Genomic DNA, 12,850 nt, shown 5'->3' with positions numbered 1-12,850 from the left:
TAGATGATATTTTGTTAATTGGCAACAATGTCAAAGTATTATGAGACATAAGGGTATGGTTGTTAATGTGCGTAGATTATATACACTTTTATGCATGCTTTGACGCACATCTACTTATATTTTATTAGCATAATCTATGTTTATTGCACCATATTTCATTGTAATGTCATATTTCCATTATATTTTGTTCGGAGATCTACTTTTTGCTTGTTTTGATTGATATGACGCTATTTGGAGCAAAAATGGAGTTAAAATGCACACGGGAGTAACTCCGGAAGAATTCATGCTTGGGCCGTGTATGCCACACGGCCGTGTGACCATATCATGCCTTGGCCGTGCCAAATGGCACGGCCGTGCTCCAGCACCAGATGTAAAGAAGACCACGGCCGTGTGTCCCACACGGCCGTGCTAAGTTTCCCGTGGCCAAGCAACACACGGCCGTGTACACCACATGGACGTGTGACCTTGGCAACAAAGAAGAGTGCCACAGCCGTCTGACCCACACGGCCGTGTGACTCAACCAGAGAGGGAGCCGTGTGAGGCCGTGTGGATTCCACACGGCCGTATGACGAGGAACACGGGTTGTGCCACGCCAAAAACAGAGCTGTGCTGAATTCTGGGCAGATTGCAGACTGTTCGTAAAACGGCCATAACTTTGTGCTTCGTTGGAGTTTTGGGATGATCTTTATGCCGAAATGTAGCTAACTTCAATATCTACAACTTTGATTCAGGTCCAACAGAAAGGAAAGCTTGTATTCCCGTGTAAAATGGCACGCCCGTGCCTGGTTCAACTGGACCTCCGCCCAGATTGCAGACCAAACATTGAACCGCCATAACTTTCGGCTCGGTTGGAGCTACGGTTCGATCCAAGTATCAGATTGAAGATAATTTCATGATCTACAACTTTGGTTCAGGGTGAATCATGAGAGACCTGGTTTAATGGGTGAAAAACCTGGTTTACTGGACCCCTATTTTCCTGGTTTTCCTGGGCAGTTTGGAGGAGGTATATAAGAGTCAAGATCTCCATTCTTTGACTCATTCTTGGGAGATCTGAGATCTTGGAGCTGGGACTTCATCCCTCTCCTTGAGGGAAGGGTTCTCCCCTTAGTGGGAAACCCTAGAGCTCCATTCTCCTCCATTCCTTGGCGATCCATCCATCTCCGGAGCAATGAGGCATCCCCAAGACATCGGAATCATCGGCAAGCATTTCTTCTTCCCCTTCTTCTCAAATCTTGGGTTGTAAGTATGCTTTTCTATATGTTTTGGGACTGTTCTTCCTTGTCAATGGAGTAGATCCCTAGATCTAGGATGTAGGGAGTATTTGTGATGAGATGAATGATGTAAAACTATGAAGACACCATGATTCTATTCAATGACTTGTTGATGTATTGTTCTTGTTTGATGTAATGTGATTGTATGCAAACTCTTGTGAATTTACCAATTTCCTATTTCTATGATTTTGTCCTTTTTGTATTTATTTGATCTCGTGTGGATTGTTGTGATTAGGACCTAATTACCATGCTTGATTGAATGTTTGAATGTCTCATAGATCTTGTAGAGATTATCGCTCATTCGATTTTCCAAGGGAGGCATGTGACAGGTGCATATCCTGTGTAAGGACGTTTGAGGGGTGACCTTGAAGGGGAAATGAGATTATTCAAGAGGGTAGGATAGATTGTGTGTTTAATCTTTGTATCTTAATGGGTTGAGTAGTTATGAACTTCTATGTTGATATCCGAGGGAAGCATAGTAGTAGGTGCAATCCTGTGTAAGGACAACGTAGGTTCATATCCAATTGATCACATTTAGGTACATATTTCAGTCCTAGGCCGGTTATCTATTGCAAGAGAGAACCGACAACCTTCTACAAATGTTAGACAATTGAGGAATAAGATTTGGTAGATTATTTACATTGAATAACATCACAAAGAAACTGAAATCCTAGTATCTATTCCCCTCCATTCACTACGCTCATTCTCTCCCTCTTTACTCTCTTTCTTTTCTCTTATATTTCTTATCCTAACATTTGTAAACCACTTTTAGATTGTCTAGATAATTCGTCGTGCGAAGTTAACTAGTGCTTAATCAACAGTCCCTGTGGATACGATAATCTTTTATATTACTTGCGACATTTCCATACACTTACGGAACGTAACAAGTTTTTGGCGTCGTTGCCGGGGACTGTTTTCGATTAACATTAGTTGATTAACATATGAGTTACTCTAGACATTTTTTTTCTTTTTCTTTTTGCATTTTATTTCTTGTTTTCATTGTGCATTTTATTTCTTGTCCTTAATTTTGCATTTTTAGTTTTTCTTGTAATTTTTTTTTTTTAGATATTTCGAGCACTAACATGTCAAGTAGGGCTTTAAGAGAATTTTTCACACCCATGAGCGCAAGATCTTCCATTGATGAATATTATGACTCAGAAGATGATGAACTTGAGTTCCTTTGTGGAGTGTGTGGTAGCACATCTCATCCAGCTGCTATTTGCCATTTTTCCAAAAGACTGCTATAACTCCGGAACTTCAGTGTTTGGTTCAACCTCAACATCAAGATACATATGAGCAAGTTCCTGATACTTATGGTTATGCCTAGGAAGATCATCAATTTCAGTACCTTCAACCCTAGCTAATTTTAGAGCAGAGTGAGCAGTCATTATTCCAGCAGCAGATCTCTGATCCACCTCAACATTATAATCAGTTAATCACTTTTGGATGAATCAACAAAATTTGGACTACAACTACATACAAAATGTTGAGTATACTTCCCAAGTAAATCAGAGTTCTTCAGAGTGTCAAGATGATTCATTATTAAGCGGACCACATCATTCACATCCAGATGAGTTGACTGACTTGGAGGACTCCCAAGACTCAAATACTCCTACTCCTAGTCAGATGAAGACCACAACACAAGATTATGAAGAGATAATGGTACAACGGGGGATCCTAGCTTTACGACTATTACTACAAATTTCTAATAAAGTTATTGATCCTTCTATTGATGATATTGATGTTAGTGGATTCTTCACCACTTATGTTGATGGTGTGGATAAAAGTGTAGGGACATCCCAAGAATCACCTCTTTCGGTCGGACAGCCAATTAATGCAATGGAATTGGTTGATGATAAATGTGTAGGGACTTATGCAATAGAAGCAAAGCCTCAAGAATCACCACTTTTAGAGGCACCACCACTCGAGCTAGAGCTAACACTACCACAAAATTTTGAAGGAGTCACGTCCACTTGTTTAGAACTTTCAGGTATATCTCAACAATGCAAGGTTAGTATTTCTAGTGAACTTTTAGAAAATTTCATAGAGGTACCTATAATTGATTTTATTGGATGTGATTCAATTTTTGATAAATACATAGTTCATACTAATATGGTTCTAGTTCTTTCTTTTATTACATGCTTGTGGGAGGTCGGCCTTTCTTTTGAATGTGTAGGTTTTCAAGAGGTTAATAATTGGATGCTCACACTGAACCGTCTCCGACCGCCGGAAAGGACTTTTAAGGAGACGAAGATGAAGAGAGCGGTGATGCACTACATTGTTCTTATAATGACAACTCTCTTCATAATAAATTGGGCCATTGGAAGAAAAGTCTGGAAGTTTCTCACTCCGGCAAGATCACGATTTCGATGAGCCTACTAAGGGGTCGAGCTAAAGACCTTAAACAAGCGCTTCTTGGGAGGTAACCCAAGTTCATTTTTCTTATTTTCATTCATGTCTTTCTTTCTTTATAATAAACATGTACCCTCTACTTAATTTTTCTTGTCTATCTTATTTTTGTAGAATTCAAAGTTGTGGGGGAATGTGAGCATTGGATAAAGGAGTATTTTTAAAATTTGAATGTCAACCATTTGGAGCTCATCACTTGGTAACTTCTCTAAATTTCATAAATCTTCTCCATATTGTTTTTAGTTTTTATTGGGACAATGAAAAGTTTAAGTCTGGGGGGGATGCATTAGATGCATTTGGTTTAGTTTAGATTTTGTATAATAAATTTTTTATTTTTGCTAGTTGCATCATTTATCACGTCATGATTGTTTGTCCTTATTGCAAAATACTAGCACGTTTATTCCAGATTTCATGTGGTTTATAGGTTACCTATGGTGTTAGTATGTTTAGTAATCCTTCTTTTTCTATCTATGATAGCATGAAGTGAGCAATGTTTTACTATAAGAGTTTAAGTATTGACCTTGTTTTAGGATCTCTATACACTATGCCTATTTTTGATGGTTGATAACTCTAAAATAGTCATGATTCATAGAATTGGACTAGTACTTGTGCTTCTATGGCGACCTTTCAACTACATTTTGGTTACCGGATAAACTCAGATCATGTAAGCTCATTTGGAAAAATCAATCCCAAAAAAAAAAAAGTTTGTTCAAGTTTGATACTTTGCAAACATTTAAAAAAAATAAGGGATAAAAAATAGTTGTCGTGAGTGGAAACTTGTAATTCACCCCTTTGAGACCGAGTTAGGTTACTGGGGAAATGAATGTTATGTTTCTCTTGATACTAAGTATTCCTTTGAGACCTTGTGTAGAAAATGTATAGCATTTTTGTGAGGAACGAACCTTGCGTGTGGCAGGTAAGTGCCTATCGCCGGAAGCATAAGGAACACAATTTTATGACGACTTGACTAGACATAGGGATTGAAACTTGATAAATGTAGGCCACTTTCGCACTGAGCACGGAGAACTACTATTTAGGTCATACTCAAACTACCTTTGTATCTTGCTCACCAATAAAATCATTTGGTAGGATTAGATTGACTTGCTAGAGATTATGATGCACTATTTAACCACATGAATCTAGATTGCGGGTTTTGCTTGAGGACAAGCAAAGGTTTAAGTCTGGGGGTGAGCTCGACCACCTCATTAGATTCATCGAAATCTCGCTCTTGGAGGGGTAAGATATTTTAGAACCCTCCTACCAGGGGTTCTTATTATCACTATGTGAAAATCAGTAATAGACTTCGGATATTATCCGAAGTAATAGGCAGATAATTACCGAAGTAGACGCACGTGAAGTAAAAAGGTCAATTTATTACTTCGCCATACAATTACCGAAGTCTATCACCGGTCCAAATCTGGTTCAAAATCGAACCATTTTTAAAGTAAAAAGGTTCTATTACTTCATCGAGATCAATAAAAGTACCGAAGTGGTTGATATATTACTTCACAGGTTATATTGACTGACGAAGTAAAATATGTATACGACTTCACAAATTTGATCAGTGACAAAGTAAATAGTTTCTTTAACTACGCCACTATTTAAATTTATTGAAGTCTTTTGTGTTGTATTACTCCATCATTTGTATTTATCATGTTGAAGTAATTGACCATATATTACTACATACAATTTTAATTAACAAAAGTGTATATCACAATATTTTACTATAACACAATATTTTTCACCACCAAAATTGAACAAATATATCACTAATATATATCAAATACAACCCAAAAGTGTATTCATAAAAGACATGTTTAACCATAACCCAAAAACTTTTGTATCTATAAATCTCTAAATACAATTTAAAATTTATATCATAGCCTACACTTAGGCATCCATATAGAAGTAGACGAATTCGCTCCATTCACTTCTGACATCATCATATTGAGATTGATTGTAATACTGTTTATTTTTTGAAGCTGTAAAATGAAGCATTAACAGAAGTTTGAGGGTCAATGAAAAATGACTTAATATTCTATAAAGAAAATATTTCATAAATAAAAAATTCACCTTCCTCTCCAATTGGATGATAGAGGACCTTAGATAAGTTAGTATGTATTCATCCATAAGTCCATAACACTGAAAAAAAAAGATGAATATAGATGCATATATATGTACAAAAAAATTATTTGAGCATCTATTCTATAGTAAATCCATTTCAGAATAATCTCTTCAATTAGCATAATGAACAACAAAATAAGGTAAACAAGTAGTGAGGAAACATTTCAAAGGAAAGGAGCCAATACTAGAATTTAGAAAAACAGTACAATTATTCTCTATATCATACTTCCTCTTTCTACAATTAGATTCTTAAATATGGATAGAAAAGCTAAAGAAGATAGGGTACCAAATTCAAGTGAATAAAACAAAAATAATTTTAGAACTAAAATGAAGGTTAGTAAGAAGCCTCAAGGACAATATAGACTTCACCTTCCAAACAAAATCAAGGTAAATATGGGCAAAATATGGAAGCCAAATTTATTAAAAACTTACATATCAAAGAGTTTAGTAGGTGTCTGCCAATGGCCAGAATTGAAGATCAACCATCTGAATCTATCCACTTATGATTATCAAAGAGTTATTCTTCAACTTTTTGGGGGAAGCCCACCCTTTAGAAGTTTGAATGGATCTAGTGATGGGAAAAAAAATATAAATGTCCATCAGTAGTTCATTTTAACTCTATGAAGAAAATTGGAACTTATAACCTTGGTCTCAAAGTTCTGCTAGATTATAGTTCTCAAAAAATATAACCTTATTCTCAAAATTGGAACTCTATGTTATTTATATCCTTGCTCTCAAAGTTCTACTAGATAGGAACTTATAATAATACCAGGATAGTGGAGACTATTGATTACCACGATAACCAACAGCTTACTACTATTGAGAATAAGGATATAAATAACTCAACATGTAACACCCCAAATTTCATGATTTAAAGTTCTAAAAGTCCATAAAAATATTTGGAAATACTTTTAAAATATTCTAGAAATTTTTAGAATATTTTTATGTAATTTTTGGAGTTCGTTTGGTATTTTTACCAAGACGAAGAAGTGTTAAAAAAAAAAAGAAAAGGAATATGTTGAAGCCAGGATTTGAACCTGCAATATGTGACTTCGAGCAAAACTAGCCCAACCAGCTGAGCTACACGAATTTTATTAATCTTATATGGAGCGAAATGTATATATGTAGTTGGAACGTTTAAAATAAATAAGAAGGAAAAATGGTTGCAACCGAGTTTCGAACCTGAGAGCCACGCCTTAAGCAAAACACGGTCAACCAACTGGACTAGCGGTCGTTGCTAAATGGATAGGCAGCAACAAATATTTAAGCTATAGTTGAGACGTTTAAAATAAATTGAAATTAAAAGTGCGCGGCTGAGCGATCGAAGTCGAGGCGTTTGACCCGAGCAAAACCCGCCTGACCAGCTGTGCTGGCGGCCGATGTTAAATAAGGAAAGAGTGAATAATATTTAAGGTATAGTAATTAATAAAAATCTTAGTTATAAAAAACAGCTTAAGTTTTTCCCGAAAAAAAAAAACTCTTTCTCTTCCGACGCGAGCGGCGCCGTTCTCCTCTCGGGCGAAAACGAAGCCAACCTAGGGCACGTCTCCGGCGGCCGACCGAGGCTCGATTCCAAGAGATTTCTTCGTCCTCTCGATCCTCTCGACAAGGAGAACTCGAAGACGCGAGGAAGAGGCCGAGATCGTGAGTTTCTCCGAAGCCCTAGAAGCTGTCTTGCTCGGTTGTAAGTCCAAGAACCGAAGGTGAGTTGCTTCTCACCTGCAGTAGGAGTTGTTCCGAGCTTCGATTTGTTTTCATGGCTTTCGGATTTTCGTTCCTTTGAATTTCGAAGCATGTTGTAAGGTTTTTGGTTTTGATGTTCCACCGTGAACCCTAAAGAAAGAAGAGAAGGATTAGTTTTCGATTGGTTTTCGATTGGTTTGATTTCTTGCCACGATTGTGGATTTCCTGCGTAGCACAGCGTGTTGGTTCAATGTGTTTGTCTGATAGAATGTGGACTTAGATTTATTTGCTCCTTTATGTTCTGTTGTAGTATGTGTAAAGAGGCTTTGCTTGTTCTATGAAACCCTTGGATCTGTTAGTTTGCTAGTGGGCAAGAACAGCCCTTGCTGTTGGTTCCGGATTGTACATGCAGTTTTATTTGCATTTCGTAACCATGAACAGCTTAATTAGAGCTTAGAACAGCCCCTCTTAGAGCTTGTTACAGTCAGGATTCTAGTATGCTTTGATTCCATGCTTGGATTTTTCTGTACAGCAAGTGTTTCAGTGTTTCCTGTTTCAGATTTAGTGTGCAGTTTTAGAACCATTTAGTTACTGCCATGAGTTTGATAAAGAAGAGGAGAAGATATTTTTAATTAGATTTTAAGCTTCAGCAGATTTTAGCTTTGTTTGTGCCATGCATTGAAAAGAACAGCCCTCCTCCTTGTGTAGTTTTCCATGTTTCATTTAGTTCCTTAATAATAGCCTATGTTAGCTTTGCAGAATAGGTTTGTATGCCATTAACTGGACATGAACAACATATGCTTTAGTATATCATGTGGTAACTTTTGATTGTAGCAGAAATCATCCTTTCCTTATGTTCCACTTTGTTGGAATTAATTAGAATGAGCAGATTTCTTTTACATTGCTAATAGAAGAACAGTTTTCTTTTTCTAGCTTTTCCTTAGCTATTTGTAAGCATGAGCATACTTCTTTTCTATTGCTATTAGACGTACAGTTTCCTATTTGCTATTGGAATAACATGAGCAGTTCTATTTTTATAGCATGCAGATTTTTATAAGTAAAGTATGCAGATTTTTAATAAGCAGATTTTCATAAGTATTGCATGCAGATTTTAGATAAGCTTAGTATGCAGATTTTGATAAACTTAATATGCAGATTTTTATTAAGCTTTACATGCAGATTTATGTTAAGCTTTGTATACAGATTTTCAGTACGTAGAGTGTGTTCTAGTGCACCCCAAGTGCTTGATAAAATGCTTAGCTCAATATAATGCTACAGTAGGCATTTTAATAGCTCAGTAAATGCAGTAGAAGCATTTAAAATAACTTATTTAGTCTTGCTTCAGCTTATATGGGACTACGGTCCAATGGGTGGGCTCCCACAGTCGCCTCTAGGTTCAGATAACCTAGTTCTAGGTTCAGATAACCTAGTTAAAGCAAGGTAAGAAAATTAGCTATGAAATCAGTATTTTATTTTTAGCAGTGGCACTGTACTGGATTAGATATCCATTGGGTTGGGCTCCCACAGTCGTCCCTAGGTTTAGATAACCTAGTAAACCCTACTAGACTCGGAACTTGCAATCCCGGGTTTAGTTAGGGATGCGCGCACAGCAAGTACAGTTGCCGGGCCCATCAACAGCATGATTACTATTTTGATCTATTATGTAAATAGTTTTCAAAACTTCACAAATTAGTTATGTGAATACAAGTTAGACTCAGTTTAGCATTAATTAGTTCAGCTAATGTACCAGTTCAGTTTCCTATTGATACGCATGATAGTTCTATGATTAGCTATACATGTTTAGTATTTCAGTTAGCATGATTCCTTCGCTATTTATGAGCATGATTAGCTATACATGTTTAGTATTTCAGTTAGTATGATTCCTTTATTGGTTTATGAGCATGAGCAGCTATACATGTTAGCTTTTCAGTTAGTTAATTTCTTTGCTATTTATAAGCATGAGTAGCTTTACATGTTAGCATTCAGTTTTAGCATGTTTTTATGTATATACATGCATATCGAGTTTTTGTGAGTAGGATAGCGCTCACTAAGCTTTTAGCTTATAGATACTATTTTCCTCCTACTGCAGATAAAGGAAAAGCTAAAGTATAAGGAAGAAGGTGACAAGGAGATGCTGTGACGGTGTGTGATGTGTGGACTATGGAGATCCTTTGGACTTAGCTAAAGAACTCACTTAGTTTAAGAATTTGTTTAGTTTAATTTCTTATTAAGTTGATAAGAAAATTTTGTAGTAAGAAGTTATGTTTCCGCTTTTCATTACCTGCATGTTTTGATTTATTAAACTGCGTGGTTGTGAAAATATATGTTCCAGCCGCCTGTGGCTGAGTATACTCTGTATGTATTTACGGATATGGTCACCGGTACAGGGGAGATTCTGTCGAAATTTTTCGGTAGGGTTTCCATTTGTTTTTAAATCATACCGGTTAAGTAGAGTTAGTAATTAAGTAACGGTCACTCTTAGAGAGTAGTAGTAGTTGTAAGAAGGGTGGTCGTTACACAACATTCATCTTATTGTTTTGTGGTATGAGTTTCTACACTTTCCAAAATTAGCATGATATGCACATTAATGTGTTACATAACTAACTAGCAAATTATGAAATAGAATCTAAACAAAAGTGGAATAGATATAAACTATGATATCAAACAATTTCAACCATGAATTTAACCAGCACATTAGAAATACAAACATGAAGTAGAAATAAAAGCAGACTAATCAAATTACAGTTGATGTATTAAAAAGCTATTAATTTAACTTGGGCATGAGTATCCAACATGAAAATAGATCTAAGTGTTAAACACACCCACAAGAGTCCAAAAGCACTCCTTTATCACCATTTTTACAGTTAGCACTTCTAAATTATCTTAACCACCACCTTAAATAAGTTGTACCATATCTTTACATTTGTTTTCTTTACTTGAAATTAGGCAGGAAATTACTAAGCGGAGTAGGATTGAGAACGTCAATGAAAACTTCATTTTCATATTTGGGTATCCCATGTTGTCTTCTATTACAAGGACAAATTTAAATTCCAGAATATTCAAGTGTGCCATGTACAGAAATGAAGTAACACAAGTATGTAGATTGTATAACAATAATTGATTAAGCAAAAAACCAAAAACAAAAAAAAAAAGAAAAGAAGGCACCATGAATAATACCTTTTACTAGTGCAACCATCTCTTACATCCTTTAGTTCATTCTTTAGTTTACTGATTTTGATAGCTCTTATCAATGCGTCTGTCGTGTTTGTCTTATCAACATTCTGCCGAGTTTTATTGAAAAAAGATACATCCATGATGTAATTATCTAGCAAAGTTAGGGAAAATGTGTAGTAATAAGCAAGCTAGGGAAAATATAGAATGTATATAATTTCACTTGTTCCTATGAATCAAGATATCAAAGAACATAAATCCACTGAGGACCATTAGATATTACTACATGTAACACTGAAAACAAACAATGAAGTATGAGCACACAAAATACATTATGGTAATAATTATAAAAAAAAAAGGCGAGACAAGACCAAGTTGGTGGCGTTGCCTCATGCTCACACACATATGCGTGCTTTCCACTCCACAGATGGATCTTAAATCATAATACAATGCTGGTGAAGTACTCCAAATGTAAAGAAGGGGACAATTTGAGAAATTTAGAGAAGGAAAAAAAGAGGGTTCTAAGAAAGGAAAAGGAGGAGGAAAGAAGATTAGGGATTTAGAAAAGAAGAAGAAGATTACCTATGGATTTGGATTCCTTATCCTCGGAAACCCTCACCATGCCTGAGAATGACCTCTAACAAACTCACCCGCCTCCTCCCTTCTATCCGCTCTTGCTTTCCATCCTCCTCTGCATTCCCGTGCACATTGGACTGCTGTGAGGTAGGAGTGGGATTAACGATGCTAGACACGGAAGGAACATGCTTGGTAGCAAAAGACGCAGCACTAGAGGGAGGATCCTCCATTGGCTGCTTCCGAGAGAGGCAGGTCCATGGCTTTTAGGGTTCACAGCGATGGAATGTTGGAGACGAAAAATCTGCACGTGGGGTTTTTGCGAAACGGGGATTGAGTGAAAAGATTAGGCATAGAAGGGAAAAGTGTTTTCACTAGATCAAATTTATTACTTCAATACTTACAAAATTAAATTTTATTTTATAATCTATTACTTCATCAAATAAATATTACAAAGTAAAATATCAATTAAAATGAGAATGTAATCCATATTTTTTAACCTATGAAGTCTAAAATAGTATTTACTTTATCATTTTTATAACCGAAGTTGATTACTATATATTAGTTCATAAATTCTAATCGCTGAAGTAACATATGGCGACGTCTATACTCGATTTTCACATAGTGTATGGAGAGAGCTTTTATCAAAGGAGCTACAAAGTAAAGTATAACTCTCTCCATCTTCGTCTTCTTAGAAATTTTTTCAGGTGGTTGAGCTCACCCCCAGACTTAAACCTTTGCTTGTCCTCAAGCAAAACCCGCAATCTAGATTCATGTGGTTAAATAGTGCATCATAATCTCTAGCAAGTCAATCTAATCTTACCAAATGATTTTATTGGTGAGCAAGATACAAAAGTAGTTTGAGTATGACCTAAATAGTAGTTCTTCGTGCTCAGTGCGAAAGTGGTCTACATTTATCAAGTTTCAATCCCTATGTCTAGTCAAGTCGTCATAAAATTGTGTTCCTTATATTTCCGGTGATAGGCACTTACCTGCCACACGCAAGGTTCGTTCCTCAAAAAATGCTATGCATTGTCTACACAAGGTCTCAAAGGAATACTCAGTATCAAGAGAAACATGACATTCATTTCCCCAGTAACCTAACTCGGTCTCAAAGGGGTGAATTACTAGTTTCCACTCACGACAACTATTTTTTAGTTAGATTTCTTTTGTATTTCAATTTCTTTGTGTGTTTTCACTTTGTTTTTGTTTTGTTTTCAGGTTAGAATTCACTTCCATGAGCTGGCCATGATTTCTTCATTAGCATGGAAGTATTGGAGAAGTAAGGAAGGAGAAAATTTTTCAAGAGGAGCAAAACAGAGCTTGGCCGTGTGCTATACACGGCCAGGAAAAGGCTCCAGAATTGGGGGATGACTTGGCCGTGTCTATTAGACACGGTCGTGTGGTGTCACCAGTAAAGGAAAGGAGCATGGCCGTGTCCCAGACACGGGCGTGCAAAGAAGCCAGAGGAGGAGAGTTCTTGGGCCGTGTATCAAACACGACCGTGTGAGGAATCCAGAGAAGGAAGCTCACGTGGTCGTGTCTCACACACGGCCGTGTGAAGAAACCCGAGGAGAAGAAAGGAACGGCCGTGTCCCAGACACGGCCGTGTGATGGAA

The sequence above is a fragment of the Zingiber officinale genome, chromosome 1B (genome assembly GCF_018446385.1).
Source record: "Zingiber officinale cultivar Zhangliang chromosome 1B, Zo_v1.1, whole genome shotgun sequence".
Lineage (NCBI taxonomy): Eukaryota > Viridiplantae > Streptophyta > Magnoliopsida > Zingiberales > Zingiberaceae > Zingiber > Zingiber officinale.
The sequence above is the reverse complement of the archived record's forward strand: the minus strand, read 5'-3'. Positions refer to the sequence as shown.